We start from the raw sequence: 23,714 nt of genomic DNA, 5'->3' as shown, positions 1-23,714 counted from the left end.
CTTAATAACTTTGAAGTATATGATACCAGTATTGCTAACTATACTCATAATGCTGTGAGAGAAGCAGAATTTCAACAGGTGAAGACAGTAGTGGGAAAGTTGAGGACATGGCATTCTAAATGAAGGCCATAGAAAAAGCATTAGGAAACAGTGCATTTTGCTTAATTCAGCACATGGTATAGGATGAAAATACACAGTGAGAATGCTTAAAAAAAAGACTACAAATGTGTCAACAAAGTTAAGGAATTATTTCTAAGGAAAAAAACTAATGGTTGATTTAGGGAGTTCAACAGGTACAATACTCAAGATAAAATTTCATTAAAATGTATCCTCAGACTCACAGCTCAAATGTGCTCTTCAAACATACCAAGAAAGCAGATTTTTTAAGAAAAGCAGTTTTTAAGCATCCAGTATAATTCCACATATTTAAGCAGATCCTTGAGAAGTACATACATACAAGCTCTGTATCTAAAGGACCTTGAAAGGATCTAGACTAAAACTTCTTTGTGTCTAATAAGCCCATTTCACATCTACTTTCAGTATCAAATACTTTGATCTATGCATATAATAACTAGTGTTGCAGCACTATGAATTTCTATATGTTAGTAAAATACGTTCAATGTATTTTGTAAATTATCCATTTTATTTGTAAGAAATAGAGATTCTTAAAATTTGCATGTTTTTCCCCCCTAACCTCTCAAGAATTAGAAAAGCTATTCTAAACTAACACACTCATTACAATTTTACTCCTTTAGTTTTGGGCCATGTTCCAGAATAGAATTCCCAAAACTAAATATATATACACACACGTATATAAATACATATATACATATATATGTATGTATATTCATCTGTGTAAATACAGATGAATATACACACATACTGATACAATACTTTTTTTCTTTTAATAGCTTTTATAGATATTTAAATTGTTTCATTATCAAAGTTCTTAGCTAGTTCCTTAGAACCTGAGATGTTTTCTTTAAATTTATCTTTTTGAAAGATATATCAGAAAAAAAAATTACTTGTTATCAAGATTATTTCATGAAGTATACTCTCCAGTTTGATTAATCAAAAAAAGCAGTTCTATCTTGAATAAAGATTAAAAGTGTCACCTACTTAATAAACTCTGGCAAAAACCACAATACAGCATGTTTCTATGTATTGAGGACCTCTTTGTTTTTAGCATATTCTTTGCACCACTGTCCCTTAGCCTCACCAGTTTTGTTGTGAAATGAATAATTTTTTCTTCCTCGTATTATCTTCCCTAGAGTGCTATAATAGAAGCCAATCTAAAATCTTAGTTAAAGTACTCAAAAGGGTAAATGACTTAGTTTGAATAAAGTAAGAGAAACAGTGTTTTAAAAAGTTAATAAAGGTAGTTACTTTTAATCATAAATCTTCAGATGTTCTTCTAAGGAAAAAAATTGCAGGTGTTAGATTCACCTTACTTAAAAACAACAGCCAGGATCAATTTTCTCATGTCTATTTTCCTTCTTAAAGTTTAATGATTAAAAAATCTACTACCACAGTACAGATAAGAGGGTTGGTTTTATAATTAAAATTACATATGTGTGTGTGTATATATATATATATATATATATATATATATATATGTTTAAATAAATATACATTTTAATAATTGTTATTACACAGTAAGAGATATAGCCAGCTGGGACAAAAGTACTTTCCTCTTCATAAAAACAACTTTAAAATGCTGCAATACTCTTAAAGTATGAAAGAAATTAGTTTTTCTTCATGAAAGAAAAACTAATTACAACAGTAATAAAATTCAAAATAGTAACCACAACCAAACCTGAAACTGTTCTCTGCTTTATTTATAATAAACTCTCAAAATGAAAATAATCTTAGTGGTAACACTGAACATTGTTAGAACTTTAAGGAAAAAATACGAAGAGAATAAATATCATTTGTAATATCTATACTATTCACATATGTGCATTGTAATATCTATAATATCACATTGTAATATCTATACTATTCACATTGTTTTGTAACCTGTTTTTTCCTTAATACATTGTGAAAATTATTCCATGACTATATATAATTCTAATCTTGATGTATTCTATTCTATTAATCAGTCATCCTAATAGTGGACATGTCAATTGTTTCCATCTTTTCCTGAGTAATACTTTAGTCACCACTATTTTATGTGAATTTTGTTCATATCTATGATTATTTGGATAAATCCCAAGAAGTGCAAATATTGAATCACATTTGTTTTCATCAATTTGTAATCCTAATTACACGTTTTAGAGTGCCTACTTTTTCACCCTTATCAATTGCATTTATTGCAATTTAAAAATATATGTGTTGATGGGCAAAAATTGTTTTATCTTAAAGAAAGCAAAAAAATTAGACTTGACCTATACCTCACACCTTACACAAAAATTAGCTAAAATTGATAAAAAACGTAAGCATAAAAAAAGGCATTTAGGAGAAAAACACATGAAGTCGTTGGGAACTAAGTATGATTCATAAAAGGGAAAATATTCAGATCCTTATTTTGTTCACCTACTTGAAGTTCCCTTCTACCATTGTGTTTCAGCTAATTTCTCCTTATGTGTCTAAAACTTTTTGCCATCTAGATCTTTATGTGACAGTATGTGTGTGTGCATGTACATATGTGTGTTTGTGTGTGTATTTGCTATATCTTATTGGGGATTATAGTTTTCAATTAAAAATGACCATTTTATTAATAAGTGTAAAATATTAACTAAACTTTGAAATAATTTGTATTCTGCTTTATTTCAATTTGTGTGTGTGTGGAATACCTTTGTTTATGCCTGCCTTTTATTTTTTGCTTTAAATCTTTTTTGGGTAACTTTGTTTTAGCTGTATCTTTTGTATTTTTACTCAATTTGAGAAAATTTGCCTTTTAATAGAAGTATTTAATTCACATGTATGGTTCTTCATGCCTATGAGATCTTATATTTTATATATTCTTTTTCTTCTTTGCTGTTCATTTGGTTCTTTCACTATATGGGCTCTATTTTCTTTGAAATCTCTTTTCTCTAGAAATTTGGAAGTTATAAATTCCATTTTTTATACTACTAGAAGTTATATTTCTTCAGTATCAAAGGTGAAATAAGTATCCATTAAACATTTCATATATTAAATGAAGAAACAGGTTATTTTCATTTTTGAATTTCTGATGGTATACTCTAGATTTTAGATCCAACATATCTTAATTTTTTACAAAACTGAACTAATTCTGAAAGTTGGAAATCAAAATTTTAGTTATATTAAATCTGTAAAACGTGTAAATGGGATACCAGTAAATAATGTGTAGCAAAAATGGTAAAATTACTAAATTCAGTGATATAAAAAACATCAGTTTAATTAACTGTTTAGTTCAGATTAAGATTTCAAAGGAAAATTTTGATAGCATCCTCTTACAGTAAATGAAAAGATCTCTCCTATACCAGACCTAAAAATGTCTTCCATAAATTTTGTTGTTAAGGACAATTTCCCTCTATTTTCATTTTTTCTTATTCATTTTGTCCAGGATCTTGTAAAAGGAACTAGTTTGATATTTATGCTCAAAATTACCATTTTACTTGAGATTCTTTAATCTGTTTTAAAAGCATTAAGTTTTCATCAGACTTTTTACTTGAATTCTTTCTGGCAGCAATGACCAGATTAAGATTACCCTTATGCAGTTTATTATAATAATATCAGATAAAAGTAAATAGTAAAGCTATTATTTTTAGAGCTACTATTTATATTTATTATAATTATACAAACTACTCTTTCTGATCAGGGCCTCAGAGATCTAGTCAATTGTTCTTAGATCTTCTCATGCAACAGACCAGCAAAATCTCAAACAAAACCGAGGACTGTTTTTGTTTTGTGAAGTAAGAGTAAATATAAAACTATAATTTTGCATAACTAAACTAATATTTGCATATCTTATTACAATCACAATTATAAATTACATTTTAACATCAAATGTAGAAGTACTTAATTTCAAAAAAGATAGTCTTATAATTGAATAAAAAATAAAATTGAATAAATTTAACTTTATGAAGAACTCACTAAATTTTGTATATGAGTATCTTATTTAATAGAAAACTGATGAAAGCTTCTCTATGGCTTGGTACTAGTTCCAAGGACTGGTATTTGAAAACAATTTGATATAGTTTAATTACCCTTCTTTACAGATAAATAAACTATGTCTCAGGGAAACTAAATAATGTGGCTAGAGTTAAACAGTGGGTAATTAAAAGAAACAAATGCAAATCCATGTCTTTTTTCTTTCCAAGTCCATGGATTTTTCATTACATTGTGTTCTCTCTCCCAGTTTAGTTTCTTATTGGGTTTTTATTTTGAATATTGTGTGCTATATGGGTAATCAGAGAAGTGTGGGCAAAGATGCCAGTGGTCAGATCAATTAAATTCACAATTTGGGCATTGTATAAAGTCTAAAAGATGATAACAGACCTTAATAATCTTTGCAATTTAATTGGACAGCTTAATGATAATTCAAACTGAAATTTAAAAATTTCACATGGTACTGTTTCTCTGACACTTTCACTTAATTCATTAATTCCTAAATTCTAAAATTAAATCGAATGATTTTCTAATAAAAATGTATGTTAGTCTATACTTTTAGTGATTTTGATCCCTCAGCTCCCACCCAGGGAATATTTTATTTGGCAATGTCTGGAGATATTCCACATTTGGGAGGTACTATTGGAATCTAGTGAGTCAACAGTGTGGAGTTTCATCGGTCTATGATATAAAATATCTAATCACTTCAATCAGTTAAGTTAAAAAGCTGAAGTCAACTGTTTAATGTCAGTGTATATATCCTTTGGAAAATAAACTAAACAGTTAATTAAAATGATGTTTTTTATATCACTTTTTTATATCACTTTTTTTGGTGCAAGTTGGTATGAACAAAGTTCACAGTATGCTGTCAAGTGGGAGCCTGAACACCGCAGGCAAAATGGCATTTTTGCCAGATGATTCCCACTTTTTGAAAGACACCGATAACAGTGGACGAGCACACACCATGGCAGGGAGAGGTCGAGACAGCCATGCTCCTCTCAACTGGGTAGCTCCCACAGTGGGGAAAAAAAAAAAAGAGTCCTGGGTTTGTTTCAAATCCATGTGATAGTACTTCTTTACTACGGGAATTCCAATTCATGTTTCAAAAAAGTTTTATGAGGCTCTATTTTATTCTTCACCAATGATGAAACTGCATTTATTGAACCAGTTGCAAGACTACTGAAACCTCCTGTTACCGATGCTTTTTCGTAGCTTCTCATTACTCCAGAGGTCAGGAGTTACATATGGAGGACACAAAAATTCAACTGTCACAATATTAGGAAAATGGTTTTACAGGGAACATTGGCACTTGAATATTAATGAAAACCTTTCCTTCTAAACCTTTCCTGTAAAGGAAATCTATGTGATCAAAGCAGAGGAATATGACCACCCTGGAACCTCAAACTCTGAAGTCCAAAAATGCTAATATTCAAAAGACTCTGAATGTAATTAATTTATAATTCTCATGGATTTCAGAGATTTGAGCTTTTGTGTGAAACCAACAAAATAAAATGGCAACTTACAGATTGGGAGAAAATATTTGTAAACAATATATCTGATAAAGGGTTAATACTCAAAATGTATAAGGAACTCATACAACTCAACAGAAAAAAAAAATTCCACTAAAAATGGGCAAAGACCTGAAAAGACATTTTCCCAAAGACATACAAATGGCCAACAGGTAAGCAGGTATATGAAAAGGTGCTCAACATTACAAATCATCAGGGAAAGGCAAATCAAAACCGCAATGAGATATCATTTTATACCTATTAAGATGGCTATTATCAAAAAGAAAAAAAGATAACCATTGGTGAGGATATGGAGAAAAGGGAAGCCTTACACATTGTTGGTGGGAATGTAAATTGGTACCACCATTATGGGAAACAAACAGTACAGAGGTTCCTCAAAAACTGTATTCTTTCAAAGTTGATCTCAAGTCACATGTCTGAAAGCCTATCCTGATGACTCCAGGGTCTACAGATAGCTTCTCTAGGAACTCTTATAGCACTGTGTTGGCCAATACTGTATAATCCACAGATTCTCCTGTTTTATCGTATGTCTGTATTACATGGGCTTTGGAATCAGACAAGACTTTGATATCTTTACCACTTGCAGTTGTCTGATATTGGAGAGATTACTTAAATTATTTGTACTTAAGTGATTCACACTAAAAGTGGGGAGAATGACGCTTACTACATCAGGAAAGGGGAAATTATTTAGGAAATTAAGCTTAGGGAACTAAGCTTAAGCTTCAAGTGCTCTTCACTTGTACTTGTTTCTAGTACTTGATTTTGTACCCTAAATTTTGTGTTGTTTTTCTCTCAAATACAACACCCCAAAATGTATAGACTTCAGACCACAAAATCTGGATCCATCCCTGCCTATAATAAATATATATATGCAGGCCCAACATGTTCTAAAACAAAGACAGTTAAGCAAAAATCCTTAGTTTGGAAATAGGATGACTCAGAGAACTAGCAGTGGCATCTCCGACTCTGATTTCAATGAAATTTATGTTAATATTAGAAAATTATTCTTTCAGTGGTCAGCTAGAAGCTAACACTTAGGGAAAAAAATAAATGTTTAATCTTAAGTCCAACGTCAGAAAGTTTTATGCTGACACAATACCTGAACCTCTCTGTTTTTTCTGGTCTGCATCCTTAAAAAGAACGGTTTCTCCAATGCAGGTTAGAATGATTGAATGCTATTACATCTATTTACTAGGAAATGATATACATTTATTTTCCTTACATTTTGCACTTACATCTTAAGTACATTAAAGTTACCTAAATTTTATTTTTAACATTGTATTATTTATAAGATATAATTTATTATGTATGATATTTTAGATAGATATTTTCTCTACGTCTGCCCCTTCATTGTGATGCACAACTTTATGTAAAATAATTAAAAAATGCAAAATACATTGACAATAACATCACAGATAATAGTATGCATAGAAACAGTTAAAAGATTTTATGAGCAACCATTTCTTTGAAATACAAATACCCCAATTGTATTGTGTAGAGAAAAATTAGGAAAAAAGACATATTTTTCTCTGCATTAGAAATTCAAAAATTGGAATTTCAAAACATACCTAATAGTTGTTATTGACAACTTATTTCATTTTATGACAGTTTTCACCAGCAAGTACACTTGCAAACACTAGAGAAGCTACTGAATTATAAAGTGTTTTAAAACTGAGACTCTATTTGTATTCAGAGCATTGTTATAGAATTCATCAGCACAATAATTTATTTTCCTAAATAAGAATAAAGCATTTTCCCCCATTGCTTCGAATTCCCTTTATACTTGAAGACTAAAAAAGTATCTCGGTTGCAAAATAATTATTGGAGATAATGTATTTTTGCAAAAGGTAAGCTAGTATGTATCACTTGTCACCTTGAGGTTATGAAAAGGCAAAAGCAGTTTTCAATAGGCAACTATATAAATTTTGAGGATCAGACTCCCACTCCAAGAATAGCAAAATAAATATTAATGAAAAAAATAAACTCTTCTCAGACTCAGTGAGAAGGCTGACATTAACAGTCATTTGTTGAATAAGTGCAAGATGATTCAAAGATGAATTAATGAAACACCAGAGTCCATATTTTCAAGGAGCTTACATTACAATCTGTTAGACACACATATATATGCTTATGTACTATATACATATATAGTATATCAATTTTTAAAGTGCTGACTCATATATACGCTTTCGGACAATGACACATTTCTTTGCTTCTCTTCATAAACAAACTTCTCTGAATACCTGCAAAATATGTTGTCTCCATTTCTTCACCTCTTATTCACTCTTTACCCAGTCAAATCTAGTTTCTGCCTCTACCACACAAAATTCCTTGTCATGTCACCAATAAACTCCACGATAGCAAATCCAATGGATACTTTTCAGTTCTCCCCCGACTTTGTCTCTCAACAACCTTTAACACAGATGACTATTTGCTGCTTCTTAAAACATGCTCTTAAGTTTTCTCTTATCTCATTGACTTCTTCGTATTCTCCAGACCTTTGCATAACTAAGAGTTACTGTTTCTCAGGGTCTACACCAGTGCTCTCCAAAAGAACTTCCTGCAATGCTGGAAATGTTTTTATATGTACTGTTTAGTATAGGCCACATGTGACTATTGAGCACTTGAAATGTAGCTAGAGTGACTAAAGAACTAAATTTTAAATTTTATGTCATTTTAATTAATTTAAATTTAAATAGCCATTTGACCCTAGTGGCTGCTGTATAGGGCAGCACAGAAGGCCCTCTTTTCTTACTTCTTCCTGTAAGTGATATCATTCTTTGGTTGACAGTTCTCAAATTTTATCTCAAGATCTCTAACGTGTATTTCACACCTCCACTTGGATGTCTGACCGACACATTAAAAATACGTGGACCGGGGACTCTTGATTTTCCTTCCTAAACCTGTGCTACAATCCAGCATTCCTCCTTTTTAGTAAATGGCATCATCATGCACCCAGACGCTCCATCTAGAAATTTCAGACTTCAACAACTAACATAGGGTAACTGATCTTTTTCAGTCTTTCAAACACCCAAGCTCCTTTCTCCCTGAAGGCTGCTCCCCCTCTGATCATGCTTTATCTCCAGTTCTCTGGAAGCTCCTCTTCCTTATCCTTCAGACAATATTACCCCAAAGACGCCTTCTGTGACTATTCTACCTAAGTTTGTCTCACTACTACTGATATTCTCCATAAACTCATTTATTTTCTTCATAGCACTTACATAATTTCTATTAGTGTATTTGTGTCTTTTAATCTGTTTTCCCATGAGACCACAAGATATACGAATACAGGGATCATATTCATCTCGTCATCAACATTTCTATAGTGTCCAAAAAAGTAAAAATTTATTGAATACATGAATTCTTAAGTAAAAGAACCAATATATTCCTTAAATTCAGAAGTATAGTATTTTCATGGTTATAAAATACCCTCTGGTGAGTTGGCAAAGGAAATTTTAATCATTAATCATTTGATTTCCAAAGCTTCATGATAAATTATCCAATTTTTTATTGTACTACTCAGGTGGTAACCAATTAGAAGGCAACGTTCACTTTTGTAGGTTCAATGAAGAAGTTAGTAACTATTCTTTAAGACACACCTATGACACTACAACATTTTGCTATCATATTATATGGGTAAATCCTGCCAACCCAACCTCCAAGTAATATTCTTTTTCATGCACAGATTATAACAAAAAGCAAAAATTTATCTCTCAAAATAATTTTTTACTGAGTTTATCATTCTAAAAACAAAGAATACACAATATTCAAAAAAAGGAAAGAAGTGTATCAGTAAAAAGTATACTACCTACCATGTTACCCCGCCACTCAAGTCCTCTACTCAGAAACCTTTTCAGTTTTTCTATATCTCCTTCCAGAATATTCTATACACGTCTTGTTATCTGCCCTTTCCAGATCTGGAATCCCATTTCTTTAAGGATCCCCAGTTGTTTTTCATGGAAAAGGGCATTTCAAGACCATGATCTGGGCACTAAGGATGGTCATTCCCATTGGGTTGATCTTTGTAGCGTTGTCATTTGAAAGAGCTAGGAATTATTTGGTCTTTAAAGAGAAAAGTCATCGTGAGTTCTAAGGATAATTCTAATTCAAATTCAGTACTATCGGGTTTTATTTTAACCACTTCATCTTATATTCATATTTCCTTTCCCCCATGCTTGGTTCTCAAGGGGACCAGGATGATAAAATTAGAATATTACTTATTTAACTCATTTTTAAAAATCCCAGAACCCACACATAACAGTCTCATAATAACAATACTAACATTACCACCAACAATATGATTTCTATAAATAGTTTATAAAGTTTTTTTAGTGCTTTTTTCTATAGGGTATGTGTCGCTAGAGATGTATAGTCTAATTTCTATGTTTTCAAGTCACTTGAGATACTTCCTCTCTGTGTGATTATACACCAATTGGATATACTTTGAGGTTCAATTTATTCATTTAAAATTTTATGGATCTTTCTTTTTTATTTTTAATTTTTTTTACTGTAGTACATTTCATTAATCTTTCTTGTTATTTCTTGGTTTTGTGTCACCCCTGAGCATCTAGCTCCTGCAATCCAAGAGTACATACTATTAAATATTCATTCATGTTTTCTCCTTGTGCTTTTATAGTTTCATTCTTTAAATGTTTAAAACTTTGATCTGTATGGAATTTATGGTACAGAATAGAAATCCATTTTAACTTTTTTTTTTTTAAATCCAGATGGCCATCTAGTTGTGCCAACACCATTTATTAAAGAATCCATCCTATTCCTTATAGGTTAGGAATATCATCATTTATTAGGAGTCCAGACTCATGTCATGGCAGGAGTTCCCAGTGGCAGAAGGGTCAGTGTCACTAGCTGAGAGCATGTACTGGCAATGGAATGGCACTAGTGGCAGTACCTAGTAGACTAGTATTCCAGTGGCAAAATCTTGGCTGTTTACATCCTTTGATTTCTACCCAACTAAGATCTTCTAGTTTTAACAATGATTAACAGCCACTTGAAATTCTTCCAATATATTCTTTTCTTATTTTTTAATCAAAGTACTCTTGGCTGTTTGCAGCCAAGAACCCTAACTTATACAATGTGATTTTTCTCCTACAATTCAATGGTGAGCACTCCCCAAATTACAGTCTTTGGGTTTCTGCTCTAAATTCTGCAGCTGAAACTCATGTCCATGATTGCAATTACTAGAATTTTCACTATCATCTCTAGTAACTGATTCCTAACATGAATCACTAACCATGAGCTCATATCAACTCATTATTTTTATATTGTTAATTTCCATGGGTAACTATACCTATAGTTGGCTATCCTAACATTAAAAGCTATCTCTTTTAAATATTATTTTTCTAAAAATAATCTAGAACTTTAAAAGACAGTATGGCATGTTAAAGGCAAAGCAAACAGAATGATTCGGTTAGAAAAAGATAAGATAAATGGCAAGAAATAAGGCTGGATTAGGAGACAAGGGTCAAATCACAGAGTTGTGGTTTTTATGTTAGAGAGTTAATATTTAATAATATAGACAATAAGCAACCACTAAACTGTCCATTAAAAATGACACTGACAACAAATATGGCTTCTAATGAAATCAAATAGAATCACTGACTGAATTATAATTTATCATTAATTTACTATGTATAATGTATAACTTGATAAGCAGATAAAATCAGCATTTAGAGAATTACTGTACCATTTGGAATATATACAGATTGTCTATCATATAAGTGTTACACTGGGATGATTCTAATTTATTATATGAGGGCCCATAGACTACAGGGCCCATAGCTATTTAGGGATACACCTCAATCACAGTTTGGTATTACTAAATTATGGAAATAACTATATAAGCCCCTTCTTTGAAAAAGGAAAATATGAAATCAGAAATATAAGTTTTACTTTAAGAAAGGAACCAGCTCTTATTAAAGACAAACTATAAACAAAATCAGTTGACTTGAAATACTTTGGTTTATTCAGATGCTGTGCTGTAAGGCAGCTAAATTTACACTTAATTAACTAAATAATAGAGCTATTTGTGATATTCTTAAGTAAGGTACATTTAGATATGCTGTATTCTTTAAGTAAAATATCTGTTGTGTTAGCCTATGGTTCATTGAGAAAAAGATCCTCTTGCTGTATTGTTTTTCTACAGAAGCCCATCTTAACTTATTTGAAATGTTTTCTCTCATGTTAATGAATCATGTTATGCTTTCCAAAATTTTGAGAAGTCATAAAACATGACTACTATGGTTAGTCACTTAAAATGTAATAACTTACCATGAGCTTACAGTTAATTTTCTTTTCTCTTTAGTTTTAGTTCTCAGAAAATTACCAAAAAAATAAACAAAAACAAACCCAGAGCAGCTCTTAGTTACTTAGTAGCTTTTAAAATTTTCTATCTTGTTTATGCAGTATACAAGTTTGATTCAAATAAAAGTGTTGCTGAATGTTTCTAAACCAAAACACAATATGGAGTTGTATTCATCAGGCTTGGTTGGTCTACTGGATTTTCAGAACTAGCCCATCTTTACACAGAATTTTTGGTAACTACTGTAAAAACAGAGACTGGGTTAGATTAAGGATGAGTAATACTGTTGATAGTATTCAGACACAGAAATTGACAGACGTTTAAAGTGGAGATGCCAATCAGGGAAATTCTAAATAGCAGGAAGGGGGACGTAATCCAGACAGACTATCAGAGAAACTTGGCTGCATTCAGTGGGCAAAGCACGACCCAGAGTAAGAGGAAGTAATCTAATAGGAGGAGGCAGGAAGGAATACAGGTGGTCACACTGTGGAACCAGGGAGGCTTAACAGAAAGTTGTAGAATTAATTTTACCTTTAAGGAATCATGGAAGGCGAAATCCCAGAATTCAAAAATAGCATCTTAGGCTAGAAGAAACTACGATAATGTTCAAGAAAACAAGGCATAGATTCATTTGCAGATGAAAACACAGGGATTCAGTTGCTATAGATAGATATAAGAAAGGGCTTGATCAGAGAGGTCAAAGCAAGAGCTGAATTACTAGAATCAATGTACTAAGAAAAAGTAACGCCAAGAATGAGTTGATGCTAAGGTCATAAACTCCTGACCTTGAGTTCCTTACAGTATCCATTCTTAAATACAGAATTGTGACCAGTGATTGGAGAAGGGCTAAATTTAAATGTGGCATTAAAGAACTCAAGTTGTGAAATATAGAAGAATTATCAGAGCAAAGTCTATGAGTCAATACTAATTTAAACCCTTGTTTTCAATGTCACTCTAAAATTCAAGCTTTAAGTGTGACTGCTCCCTTTGCTTAAAAAAAATAAAAAAGAAATCAGCTGAAGTAGAACTATGAACACAGGTTATTCAAAACTTGGGGATGCCATGTAAAGCATGTGACTATAGTTAATCCTATACTACAAATTTGAAAGTAGCTAGGAGAGTGAATCTTGGAAGTTCTAATCACAAGAAAAAAAATTTATAACTATGCATGATGATGGATGTTAACTGGACTTATTGTGGTGATCATTTTGCAATACACACAAACATCAAATCATTATAATCTATGACTGAAACTAATATAATGTTATGTCGATTATACCTCAATAAAAAAACACATTTAAGTTTTTGATGAAAAGGGGTATATAGTTACATCATGTTACCATAATATCACCTTTCAGTGTTGAGTGGATTTATTCATTACAAATATACCTTGCTCTATAAAGCAAGAAGTGTAAAAAAAAAGGGTGACTATAATAAAAATTCATTCTTAAAACTCTTTATACCTTATACCTCTATATAAAAAAATGTTGAGAGTGTACTTATAAATAGTCGTTTCTTTATAAATTATACACAGGTACTACTGTACGAAATAAATATTATGAACATTATAGACTACAGATGAAATAAAAATTCAAAATGATAAAATACACAATTTAAAATAATTTATGTTTACTTACTACTAAAATAAGTATATGAACATGTGTTTTTATTTTGATAAACTTGGTTTAACACTTTGTAATACAGCAATTCAAATGACCAGCTCTAAGTTCGGTTTACTTGGATACTTGGTTTTAAGGGCGCAGTTAGAAAAGATATCACACAAGAATGGATACATCAGAATGGAGAAAGTGCATCATTAGGTGCCTTACTAAACACTAACATTTGTCATTTCTCAATTTCATACGCTAATTATATAAAGGTACCCCATGTACATACAGTATACATGGTAGTTTGACATATTAGGTTGGTGCAAAAGCAATTGCGATTTTTGCAATTATTTTCACTTGATCTTATGCAAAAGGCCGAGAAGCGATTTTGCAATTATTTTCAACCTTTTAAACTGCAATTGCTTTTGCACCAACCTAATACTAACTATTGAACTATATAGATAAGATTAATGAAACATTTTTTCTTATTTTAGATAAGACAAAATAAATATTAACAGAAGCTCTATTTCTTCCATGGCCCAACTGATTATCTTATGTGCCCTTGGGTTCATATAAAATATACCCATGGCTTTTACACAACACTTTTGAACGTCCTTACATTGTAAAAACAAAGTATACAATTTCCCCTTAAAAAGTAGTAGACTACAACAGGAAAGTGGAAGTAAGCCATTCACAGATCCGTAGTGATAATATGAGGGAATAAAAATCATTTAAAAAGCAAAGTAAATTCTGCTACCAAAATAACAATACTATATATTGTTAGTATAATCATATTAGTCTATTCAAAAATTTGCAAAACTACTTTTTAACTTAACAAGAGCTATTCTGGGTAAAATCCTTTTTCTCCTTTTTGTTTTCTTAATTCATCACACTTCGCTTTCTTCGGAGTCATTTTTTTACTTCAAAATGATGTTTTTGACACTTCACAAGAGTTCTATGTGCTCAAATTTTAAAAAAAGAAAGAAATGTTGGGCAACAAGATTTGCAAAACCATAGGTAAATGATACAAATTCAGCAGTGCTTTTGAAATTTGTCAGCACAATTATAATTTAGCTACCTTTGACATGACCTATAAACAGAAGCTAAAAATGTTAAATCTTTGACTTACTAATAACTAATATATACTTCCCTTCATAAAAATTCCAGAAATAATTTAAGAAACCATTGTTTAAGAAAATTTAGTTGGTATTACATTTCACAGCCATTTTGCCTGTCAAATTCTTAAGGAAACAATTAAAAACATTAGAGAAACGACAAAGAACACTATTGAAGGGAAAATACTTATTCCCTGATTAATGTGTTTTGTAAGTTTACATTTGAAATTTCAGATTTTCTTAAAGGACAGCACGTCTAGATTTTAAAATGCAATGAAAATAACTAAATACGCACACATTATTTATGATAAATAGCATCATGCATGTATCCAGAGAAATGTATTTAAGATTTTCATTAAACTATTAGTACATGATAATGAAGCTAAATGGTCTTTGAATGTCATAAAATTAAAATTGTAATGTATTAATATTACAGGCAAAAAAACTGGGGGAAAATTCTTTAAATTATTATGAGGGCAAGGAAAAGTTCACCAAGTGTTGCTCCATAAGAACTTTTTAGAAATATTTGTGAAGCTCTTAGAACTATTTATATAGTGGAAGGTATACTTCTACAATCCATGATGCAGAATAAAATTCTGGTAGAGGTGGCTAGATTGTATTTGGCACATTTATCACTATTTCAACCTTGAGTTTATTACTGTAAATTTTATCATTAGAATTTCAATGAGTAAAGATTTTAGCAAAATAAGTAGTGTAAACAGCAAATTTGAGAACCGCTCACTGCTTGTTAGTCATTAGGTTTTCCTTTAAAAAGAAATCACTGAAAGTAACAACAAAAAAAGCTATATCAAGTTCCAGGGAAATTAATATTGGATATATTGAACTGCATCAGAAAAAAATATACAAAAATAGGCTCAAATACCCAGACTTAGCACAGCTCGAAAAAGTTATACAAAATTGTAATTATTAAAGTTTATCTAAGCTTAAAGAATCTGCAGAAAACAAAAATTAATGTAAAAAGACTACATATTATTTACACTAGCATCCAATAGATACCCTAGTAAACATTAAAATTAGTAGGTTCACAGAAAGTCTTGGAAATATATGTTCAGTATGTAAGCCCTAGAAATAAATAGCTTTGGTGAAGATTAGTTTTTCTTTAGGGTACAGTTTCATTATTTTTCTGCTAACTTGAGTTCCAACAGTTCATTTATTTTATGTACTGCAGACTATGTTGCCAAGGAGGGAAAAACTAAAGCAGAGTTTTTCCACAGTAAACACAGAAAATCAGATACTTAATTCTCTTTCCAGTCAAAATAACCAGGATAAATCTATCAAGTTCAGAGCTTAGGTCAATTGTATTTCTTCCATGTTAACTTCCCCAAATAACCACACCCAAGTCAAATTTATTATATCAAAAGTAATTAATTTTCAAATGTTTTTACATACCACAAAAAATGACACCGGCATTTGAATTTACTCACTTTAGTGAGCAGTTCAACAATTTGACATGGGTCTGAAAGAAGACTGACTAAAAGGTAAAGAAAAGGAGGAACGCTTGATATAGGAGAAATAGGAGCAGCAGAAAAACAGCCTCAAAAGGATTACCAAATTTTCACCTTTATCCTTAAACTCTCTCCCTATGACACACAGGTAGATATTTCTGACAGTCATCTCGACATTTTCATTAAGGTATTCCACAGACACGTGAAACCTAACTTGTGCCCCCAACACTTTAGTAATAGCTGATTATCAACACTACTATTTCACGTTCCCTCCAACCAACAATTACCACTTTTTTACTGGTGTCAAAATGTACCCAGTCTCCTATGCTAGTAAATTTATCTGTCATCAACAACTCCGTTTTGTATCTCACAATTCCAGTTTAATCACAAAGTCAACAAATTTTTTTTGTCAGAAATGTTCAATTCCACCGCCCATTTTTATCTCTTAACAATCCTAGTATCTATAATTACCTTATAAGTGGTTAAACTCCTGAGCTCAATATCCCAGTTCATTCCTCAAATGGAGCCAGAATACTATTTATTAAACTAAATATGTAATATCTCTTCCTTACCTAAGAACTTCTTTGGTAAGGAACCAGAGCAGTGGTTCTCCAAATGAATCACCAAGATCGGCATCACCTGGAAATTTGCTAGAAAATTCAAATTCTTCGGCTCCACCTCATATCTAATGAATCAGAAACTCTGGGCATGGAGCCCAGCAATCTGTTTTAACAAGCCTTGCAGATGATAAATTTTGAGAACCTACGCTTTAAATTGGTTCTGAGCAATGATTTAATTTTTTAATACGGAGTTCATTAAAGGATTCGGCAAACATTATTATTTAAATTCCTTTTTAATTATTTCTAAACTATTTTTAAAACTGTAATACAAACATCACACATTATATTGTTCTGTATTATGTGATTTTTGGGTAGACATCAAAACAGAACTTTTCCTGCCATCTCACGGCCAAAAAAAAAAAAATGGCACAATGTATACAAAGGTTAGGGCTCTGTTCATGTTTCATGTTTGTTTGTTTTTCTAACTCAAGTCAGCAAGTATATGCTCAAGTAAAAATTTACAAACACATTATGTACAGGCATATCTCGTTTTATTGTTTAACATTTCTCATTTTAACTAGGGATCCATTTTTAGTTTTATAGGTAATTATTTCATTACCTATACTGGCAAAGGGATAACTCTATCCCAAATATAGAATAACTTCATCACAAATATAACTAGAGAAGTACGCAAAACTCATAGTAAGCCCTTTCTACTTAACATGACCTGAAAGGCCAAGCACAGGCACCTGAGTCGTACCTGTAACTAACTGAACACTGCATGCAGGTAGAGGCATACACCTCAGAGTGATCGTAGGTTTGGTTCCAGACCACCACACTAAAGTGAGAATTGCAATAAAGCGAGCCATACCCGTTTAGCTGGTGAAGGGTCTCGCCTTTCATTTGTAAAAGAAGAGTATGTAACTGGGTTCTCTGATGGGGATCCACACTGAAACAATAGTGAGATGGCAGTATACGATATTGTTCTGGGAATGTGATCTCTGTGAGAGAGGGAAGTGCCCTTGTAAAAAAGGGCGTAGGACATATTTGGATGTCCAATCAGACTTAAAATTTGAGATGTGAAAAAACTGTCATCATGGCATCTAAACATTATTTCCTTTCTCCTTTTTTTCTTTCCAATGATTCTTCTGATTTCCCAGACGTAAATTCTAAAAGTTATTTCTGATCCTTTCCATTTTGCTTGAAAATTCAATCACAAATTCTTAGTAACCGTTTATTTCTTTGATACCATTACCACTCACTATCCTTCCATATAGAGAACATGCTGATCCTGCTTATCCTTTTTTCATGTCATGATTCTTTAACTCTTTTCTGCTAGGGGACTTTCCCAAATAATAATTTTACTTTCAAATCTATGTGTATAAAATATAGACAGATCAACAAAACAGTTTAACTACTATCTAGCAATAATAAAATATTTCAGATCGTTAACAAATGAGGCAAATGCTTTAGGGTAGTAAAAAAACTGAATGTAAATAATTAATAAACAATAAAAAGATTCTTATAGAGAAATTTAACAGAAATGTAAAACAAATCCAAGAATGAAGCAAATGCTATAAGGCAAAACTTAAATTATGCATCTATTAAGGGCAGAGGAGGAAAACCAAAAATTAGAAGGATTATGCTTTCTCCAGTAATTGTTGCAGCTGCTGTTATTACTGAAGCCCAGAATAAAATATAAAAGTAATCAGAAAACTATACTCACGTAAATTAAAGGAAAAAATCAAGACTGGGCGTAAATGAGGGGGAAATATCAGCAGTAATAAACCATTTTGTGACTTGGAAATTTGTTTAGACAGTATTCTACTGGCTCACCTAGGCAACAAAGCAAGTTGCCAGTGTTACTACTTATGACACATCAGTCATTCTACCACTGGAGGGAGTCTGGTCACATATTCTTTGATGTGACTTTTACTCTAATAATTTCCTATTCTTCACAGGGAATGAATTAGAACCCCTACCAAGAATATGAATTGGTTTAAGCTGATGGTTTTCAAGCTTTATGTTTGTTTCTTTTAGTTTTTATTTTTTCTTTTGTTTCATAATGACTAATAAAATTTTACAGTGTCTCTATAGTCATATCTGGGTCTAAGAAATGAATCCAAAGGTCACATATGCAGGTAAAGACCTATCCTTAGGAAAAGAAATCATAAAGAAAAAAATTGTTAAACCAAGGACAGAGAAGTGCTTTGATGCAAATGCCTGCCCAAAGCAGGTATCAAAGTCACAATGTACATGAAACACAACAAACAGTGGTTTTTAAGTAGAAGCTGAAGACAGTTTGTAGGATTAAGGCTGACAAGGATATTACTGATGGGATAGAAAATTATACACATAAGCAAAGGACAGAGTACTGTAACTGTGATTATAAAACTTACCGTCCTTTTAAAATTCAGAATTTATAGTTTCCATTGACCACTCAAGTTGAAATGACATAAGAAGAATTTACTAAGTAAATAAAACACAATTCAAATGAAAAAACAAAGATCTAAACATTGGCAAAAAAGAAAAATCAAAAGCTGTTCAAGAATGTATGTAGAGAATAATATTTTAGTTATTATAATTATTATTATCTATTTTATGTTAAGATTTGTGAGAAGTGCTATTTAATTTTTCAATTAATTAATTTAACAGTACTACAGGATCAACATTATACCCATTTTACATGAGAAAGCTTGAGACTAAACAAAGGTTAAGTAATTTGCTTAAGGTAACAAACATATCTATCAAGAATCAATATTCTGTCAGAGGTCTTTCTGATTCTAAAATAGTATTACCACTATGCTATATGCATGTCAGTGAGACTGAATAATGACTATCTTACATTCCTGTACTATCAAAATAACAGTTATGGGCACTCCTCCTAGATGTCTGCTTCAGAAAATGTCATTATGAATTAGCTAATACAGCATGGTGCTACTAAGCATTCACATGTTACTTTATGTTTCCAAAGTTAAAATTTGTTTAATTCACATGTTAATAAGCATAAAGAAGGCAGTCCCAACTGATTTATAATTTAAATAGATAGGTTAATGTTCAAATTCAAAGAATTTTTAACTATAAAAAGGAGAACACCGTTTTTCTTTTCCTCCACAAAACTATTGTTAGAGACAAAGAGAGGGTAGGTAATCTGTCAGCTTCTGTGCAATTTCTTTAAAACATGTTTTGTTGCTGACTAGCATCATAAACTCCATAAATCATATCACGGCAGTCATAAAATGCCTTGATTATGGAAACAATACTTGTTAAAGCTTGTAAACCTCGGGGATGGATTTAAGTCCATACAACAAATTAATTTTGTATTTCCTTCCTTACTATTACAGTAAGAGTGAAAGGAGCTTGGATGCATGTAAAGCAACATATACAGAGGGTGCCAATAAAATGTATACACATTTTAAGAAAGGAAAAATCTATTAAAATTGTAATACTCAATATATACCAATAATAAAAGATGAATACGAGTCATGTTTGACTTCTGCAATTACAAGAGGTGCTCAAAATGGTTACCATTAGCGTCCAGACACTTCTGATTACGACGAACTACTGCTTGAGCAACGTTGACCAGTGTCCACTTGCATACATTTTTTTGGCACCCCCCCCCCGTAGATTTTTCCCTTTCAACAAGAAAACTTCTATATACACATGCATGATAAAAAAGGTGAAAACTAATGTACAATTTTACGTGTGAGGTCGGAGCTGTTTTGTTTTATCAAGGGTAAATTGGGGTATGAAGTATCTATGTAAAGAAACAAAGTGGAAATGGTTTCCCATATTACTGATGCTTGCATATGAGATATTAATGTTTTCTTTCAATTTTTTTGAGAAGCCACAATTAAAGTACATTATTTATGCAAACTGAGGATACTTCAGCACAGCAGAGATATAGGAACAGAAATACTCTTCTACTTGCAACAGAGTTTATACAAACTACTACATCTACAGCACATTGCAGAGGTTTCCTGATAGAAGTCTATCCAGAATCATCATTTTGAACTACAAGTAACATCCAGGCAGGACCATGTACTAGCAACCAAAGCATACATGCCTAGGATAAAAGCATACATGAGATAATGTGTTTGTATAAGAATCCTCTTGCTTAATTAAAAAACGCAATTAAGTGACCACTTGGACTCTATTCCATATTCTTCACAGACTATTAAATACTTTGAGAATCTATGAAAAAAGAAACATTGTAAATTGTTGCTAACAGTATAAACATTAATTTATAAGAAAATGGGCAAGTGACAGAAAAAAAACCTAACAGGAAACCTAAGAGGAGAGCCAAGGAAACATAGAATGACATACAGTTATTTTTACCAACAACTATAGCTCTTAGTTGATGCAATAAGCTTAACATAAAATTAAAAACACCTACAAGTGGAGAGAGTAAAAGGAAATGTATGTTTAACAATCATATTATATTTTCTCCTTTTCTATTTTATCCCACTTCCAAGGAATTCATGTTGCTCTCATTTTTTTCTATCGTCAGATTAATAGTACAGTAAAATAAAGTGAGAAAAGTACAGAGCAAACAAGACAGATATTTTTCTATCATCATAAAATTATGAAAATATAGCACTTATTATGTACTTAAGCACAAAATAGATCTTCTGCCACATCCTAATCTTTCTGGTACATATTTATAGAAGTAAAATGAGACCTGGGAAGAAGCAAAAGGAAAGACGTGAAGGAGCAAATATCATCTATGTAGCTGACTATTTCTCAATATAAAATTAGGATAAATAAGATCTGCTTGACAAATTTAAAACAACATTTTAAAATTGTCCTGTAAAAACAACTATATTATCTCCTCTAAATTATGATGTCAACTTAACATTTTTTGACACTGACATGTAGAGTCACAAAATAAAAAATTAAGAATTGAACAACCTCTCTACATAAGCTATTTCCAAATTTTACACATCTTTTTAATAGAAGACTTGTCTCTTTGTACTTGTTGGCTACTCTATAAAATGAAGTATGCGCTACTCTATAAAATGAAACCCTATTTAATTAATCTATATTTAATCAATTAAAAGTCTGCAAACAAGTAATTTCCATAGATACTTGTTAGTGCCAGCATCCCCCGAATTAAATATTACATAATTTACTCTTTTGAAGGTTTCTAGAATATTTTGCAGGTTTCTAAAAAATATTACCAAAATAAAACAGCCACTCTAGAAGAAACCACAATAAATGCAGCATTAATTTTTGCACCCTACACTATTAACTCTGTAAAGTTCATAAAAAGTGATATCTTTAATATTAGTATTACTAATATCTTTAAAACATGTGGTAAAGGTAATTTTAAGTAATAAGATTACTGGGTTCTGAGGAGCAACCATGAATTGCCTATTTCCAATAACTACAGTAATGAACTTTTGATACATCATTGAAGTAAATGAAAATGAAATCTACTTTTATTAGATTCTTGGTTTTCTCTCAAGTCAATTTGGGAAAATCAAAATATTTACAATGGTAAGATTATAAAAAGTCATTTCACAAAAGTATAAGCTAAAGCCAAATGACTTACTAAGTGGTATATTAAAATAATCTTTATAGTCTAATAATGCAAACTTATACATGGAATACCCAAATAATGATTTTTTCAGATGTCATAAATATGTGCACCTATTACTATGGTGACCAAAAGTCTAAGGATAAAGGAAATATAAGCAGCTTTTGCAAGAGTATTTATTTATCCATACTACACCTGTTTCAGAAATTATTTAAAGTGACTTTAAATAATTTGGCTTCAAAGAGCAATTAATCTGTGACTTTGGCTTCAATTAGACTTTGGCTTCAAAGAGCAATTAGTCTGTGTCCTAAATTTATTAATAAACAGCAATTCAGTGTTCAGTTGACCTAAACTGTACTGCATAGCAACGCCTAACCAAGTTATTACCACGTAAATGACTTTGGAAACAAGACCTCTCGCTCTCTATTTGGATTGCATACTGATAAATTTTACAACCTTATTGTAAGCATATCGGTATCTCCTTAGTATAACCTTTCCTAAAAAAGCATTTTAAAATCATTGTCTCTATGTATAGTTAAACATTAATTTTATTTACAGCCAAAAGTTTTCAGGGTCATCCTGACAATACAAATTGTTTTTCCTTTGGCAGATATACAGTCTCACAATTATTTGGCCAATTTCTAACCAGATCACTGTTTTACGAATGAAGTTTTATTCCACATTACTGTAACAGCACTGACTCTCCAACTACTTCAAACACACACAGAAGCACTACAACTACCCATACTGCACCTAGTACTAGGTTACCTCTAACGCTCGGACCTGTGTGCAGTTTCCTTCTTTAGGAGACTGACAACTTTAATAACAATAGAACAAGCCATATACTATCAAGACGCAACGGTGAATATTCGCCACATATTCTGAATCACCGCAGATACATCAGGCCACTTCCTTTACAGATTTTTGACAGCTTCGGAATTAACAAACCACAGAGCTTGTGGCTGTCCTTGGTGCTGAAACGCACTCTTTCTTGGTCCTTCACTGAAAAAACAAAACAAAACAACTGCCGTCCCAATCCCATTTTGAGGGGAGAAAACAGAATTCTAAATGGTGGGGGTGGGGTGGGGGAGGCGAGGGGTTCTGAAGATGGGAGGTTTTAAAAAAAGAACTGGTAAGTTTCGGAGCTGAGAATGCTAACTAGTGTGTTGGTGTATGGGGGTGAGGGGTGTGATGGTGGGGGGGGGGTGCTGGAAACGCGCAGAGGGCATCTTCCCCTTTGGTGCCCGCAGACCCAGGGAACTCGGACTGCGGCAAAGGTCCGAAACGCCTCGTACCGGGCAGCAGCCACGGGCAGCAACGGCGCCCTCGCCGGCCGGGGCCGGACGGGCAAGGACGGCGCGGGGCGCCACGCGGGGTCGATGGCGACTTTCCGCGCCAACGCGCTAGCTCCGGGGTCCTTTTGTTTCTGGGGAGTGAGGGGAGGGCGGGGAGGCTGAAGGGAGCCCCCACCTGCTTTTACTTGCACCGAGGGGACAACAAAAGAC

At 32.2% G+C, this 23,714-nt stretch overlaps 1 protein-coding gene across 2 annotated transcripts in view; it reads right to left on the bottom strand.

Annotated features, from left to right (window-relative positions):
* Positions 1 to 23,714, bottom strand: part of PHYHIPL (phytanoyl-CoA 2-hydroxylase interacting protein like) — a 41,189-nt gene that overhangs the window by 17,263 nt on the left and 212 nt on the right. The window contains exon 1 of one of the 2 annotated variants that reach the window (XM_081073604.1): positions 22,993 to 23,211. The exons of the other annotated variant lie outside the window; for it this stretch is intronic. The gene's annotated coding sequence lies outside the window, so the exon portion shown is untranslated. Of the gene's footprint in view, positions 1 to 22,992; positions 23,212 to 23,714 lie in introns of those variants that run through there. 2 annotated transcript variants of the gene reach the window in all.

This window comes from Rhinolophus hipposideros (genome assembly GCF_964194185.1).
Source record: "Rhinolophus hipposideros genome assembly, chromosome: 15".
In the NCBI taxonomy this organism is placed as follows: Eukaryota; Metazoa; Chordata; class Mammalia; order Chiroptera; family Rhinolophidae; genus Rhinolophus; species Rhinolophus hipposideros.
Note: the sequence above shows the minus strand (reverse complement) of the source record. Positions and strands in the feature narration are given on the sequence as shown.